Source organism: Cebus imitator, unplaced genomic scaffold (genome assembly GCF_001604975.1).
Source record: "Cebus imitator isolate Cc_AM_T3 unplaced genomic scaffold, Cebus_imitator-1.0 Scaffold41, whole genome shotgun sequence".
Classification (NCBI taxonomy): domain Eukaryota; kingdom Metazoa; phylum Chordata; class Mammalia; order Primates; family Cebidae; genus Cebus; species Cebus imitator.
Window position 1 is genome coordinate 2,680,526 of NW_016107356.1, and position 3,649 is coordinate 2,684,174.

Consider the following 3,649-nt stretch of genomic DNA (forward strand, 5'->3'; position numbering starts at 1 on the left):
TTTTGTATTTTTTTGTAGAGACGAGGTTTCCCAATGTTGGCCAGGCTGCTCTTGAACTCCTGATCTCAAGTGATTCTCCCACCTTGGCTTAAAAGTGTTGGGATTACAGGTGTGAGCCACTGCACTCGGCCTTGAAAATTGCCCATGAATCTGCATTCAGTTATTCACAAGGCTTCGAAAACCTCCAAGAGTTTGCACGTGCTGCATTCTTCTTTTACAAAGACAGTGATTCACATATAAACAAATAGCATATACAAAAGATAAGTGAGAATATATATTTAAGAAAATATTCAGGAATGAAAAGAATCAGTATAGATTTAGCCAGATATTTTGAAATCCTACATCTATTTTAAATAGGCTATGGGGTTTTAGAACCAACATGGACTTTAGCATTCAATCTTTTCATTTTGTGGCTGTGAAAATGTGAGAGGCAGGGAGGTCAAGTGCCTCTGTGGATCTCTGTCTCAATGGCAGAGCTGGGACTTAACCGGAGGCCTCCTAAATGGCTATCTGAATACAAGTTGACACTATTGGATGAGATGCCTTTGACCTTGGATGGGCTGTCAGTACAGACATCAGTTGACTGCTATGCACATATTCTTAAAGACCTCCTTCTGGCTGGGTATGGTGGCTCATGCCTGTAATCTCAGCACTTTGGGAGGATGACGCCAGGGCGATCGCAAGGCCAGGAGTTCGAGACCAGCCTGGACAATATGGTGAAACACTGGCTCTACTAAAAATATGAAAATTAGCTGGGTGTGGTGGTGCGCACCTGTAATCCCAGTTACTCAGGAGGCTGAGGCAGGAGAATCACTGGAACCCAGAAGGCAGAGGTTGCAGTGAGCCAAGATCGTGCTACTGCACTCCAGCCTGGGCAACGGAGCAAGACTCCATCTCAGAAAAAAAAACAAAAACAAAACAAAACAAAAAAAACCTCTTTGGGGCCCAATCTTCCCACTTTCTAGTGCCTTGTGGCTTTTGCAGTCCTCACCAAGAAGGCTCCTTGCTATTGATGCGGCTCTGTGGCGCCAGCTCTAGAAACAAACCACCATTTGTTGCTTTCTAAAAAAAGCCTTTTAACTCCAGATGACATTTGGCCTCTCTCTCCTGAGCTGAAAACTTCGTTTCTTTGAGGTTTCCAAACGGCAGCTTGTGTCAGCCCATTTGTTGGAAGCCAAAAACCTCACCTCGATGGCCCAAGTGAGAGGACACGACTCCAGGTTGCAGTGTGAGTGCGAAGCACATAAACATCTCCCATAGTGGGTTTGGAGGCAGGGCGCGGTGGCTCAAGCCTGTAATCCCAGCACTCTGGGAGACCGAGGCGGGTGGATCATCTGAGGTCAGTAGTTCAAGACCAGCCTGGCCAACATGGTAAAGCCCTGTCTCTACTAAAAATAGCAAAAACTTAGCTGGGCATGGTGGTGCACACCTGTGATCCCAGCTACTCAGGAGGCTGAGGCAGGAGAATCACTTGAACCCGGGAGGCGGAGGTTGCAGTGAGCCAAGATCGTGCCACCACTGCACTCCAGCCTGAGCAACAGAGCAAGGTTCCACCTAAAGAAAAAAAAAAGGCTTGGATATGGCAGAGGTTGGGAGAAAAGTATCTCAAGGAAGAAAGAAAACAGAGATGAAATGTGGAGCTGAAAAGAAGGTGCAGGAATTGCTTTAAAAGAAAACAAAGAGGCAGGAAGAAAGACCTGTAATTTACGAAGTCCTGTAAAGGCTACCTCTTGTACACATGGAATGAATGCTGTGACTACAGAGGCACTTTTCAAACTTGTACAAGAAGGAGCAAGATTTCCCAATGGTGCCACTGCTTAGGAAAGAAACCTTTTATTTTACCTCCACCTAATTGCTGTGCCTTTGCAGTGTAAGAGGGCTTCAAGTCTTGGCTTGGATGGTTGCATGACTTTGTGCCCTCAGTATCTCCATCTGAGAAATGGAGATTCCTGTTGTACCTGGGCCAGCTTCGTATGACCTGAGCAATCACTCAGGGCCCTGTGCTCAAAGCATTAAGCTATGCTTGGTTTAATGCTCTGCCATCATCATCCTGGAATTCTTAATAATTTTTGAACAAGGAGCCCCACCTTTTCATTTTGCACTGGTCCAGTAAATTTCGTAGTTAGTCCTAGTTACTACCTATCTCAAAGGGTTGTTGTGAGTATTAATATTTTGGAAACACTTTATTATTTGGCTCACCATTCATCATTCACTTTAATTCCAGCTCCCATAACTGTGCTGAATTACCAAGTGGCTATGACTGTTTTTATTATTCAAATTCCATCATAGCAGAAAGCATTTAAATAAAACTGCCTTGGTTGAAAAGATGATTTCTCTCCAGACCCCAGATTGATTTCACAAGGTTCACTCCTTTTTGAAACATATATTCCTTTCCCCACTTTTCTGACCTATGAGTTGTTACAGTGCCTCGAGTTTAGGTATTTGACCCACAAAGTTCTCAGAAAAGTGTAGGGTCCAGAGAGAAAGATAGCTCAGCAATATAGTTTTCTTGCAAGATTCCAAAATTCTTAAAGAGATAAGATTAGGACCAAAACCTTCTGATTTAATGGCGAGGGGCTAAGGGACAAAGCAGAGGGAAGCCAGGGCGATGTCCTTCAGACTCCTCTCATAGCCCATGACTGCCCGGTCACATTGTGCCGTCCAACTGCCTCCTAAACGTCTTTCCATTGTGGCCTCTTCTCCCCTTCTCTCTGGGTGTCCAGCAAGCACATCAGCCCGAGCACAGTCACACACCCCTGACTACTGCACAACCTCCCTCACCACAGCCATCTCCCCAGGCCCACTTGTTTTTTTTTATTGAGATGGAGTCTTGCTCTGTCTTGCCCAGGCTGGAGGGCAGTGGTGCTATCTCGGCTCACTGCAGCCTCTGCATCCTGAGTTCAAGCGATTCTCAGCCACCTGAGTAGCTGGGATTACTGGCATGTGCCACCACACCCGGCTAATTTTGTATTTTTAATAGAGACAGGGTTTCTCCACGTTGGCCAGGCTGGTCTTGAACTTCTGACCTTAGGTGATCCACCCACCTCGACCTCCCAAAGTGCTGGGATTACAGGGGTGAGCCACCACGCCCAGTCAGCACAGACCCACTTCTTGTTGTTGTTGTATGATTTTTTAAATAGCTTTATTGAGATACAATTCACATATCATCCTATTTGCCCATTTAAAGTGTGCCACTCAAAGATTTTTGGTATATGACATTATTCATTTTTTAAAGCTGCGCTAAATATATATAAAATACAATTTGCCATTTTAACCATTTTAAGGGTATAATTCAGTGGCATTAACTGCATTCAAAATGTTGTACAATCATCACCATTATTTCCAGAACTTTTTCATCACTCCAAATAAAAACTCAGTACCAATTAAGAAATAATTCTCCATCTCTCGCCCCTCAGCTCCTGGTAACCTCAATTCTACTTTCTTTTTCTTTAAATTTTCCTATTCTAGATATTTCATGTAAGTGAAATCATGGGACATTTGTCCTTTTGTGTCCAGTTTACTTCACTTAGCATAATGTCTTCAAGGTTCATCCATGTTTTAGCATGTATCAGAACTCCATTCCCTTTATGGTTGACTAACATTCTTTTTTCTCTCTCTCTCTCTCTCTCTCTCTCTTTTTGAGACAAAG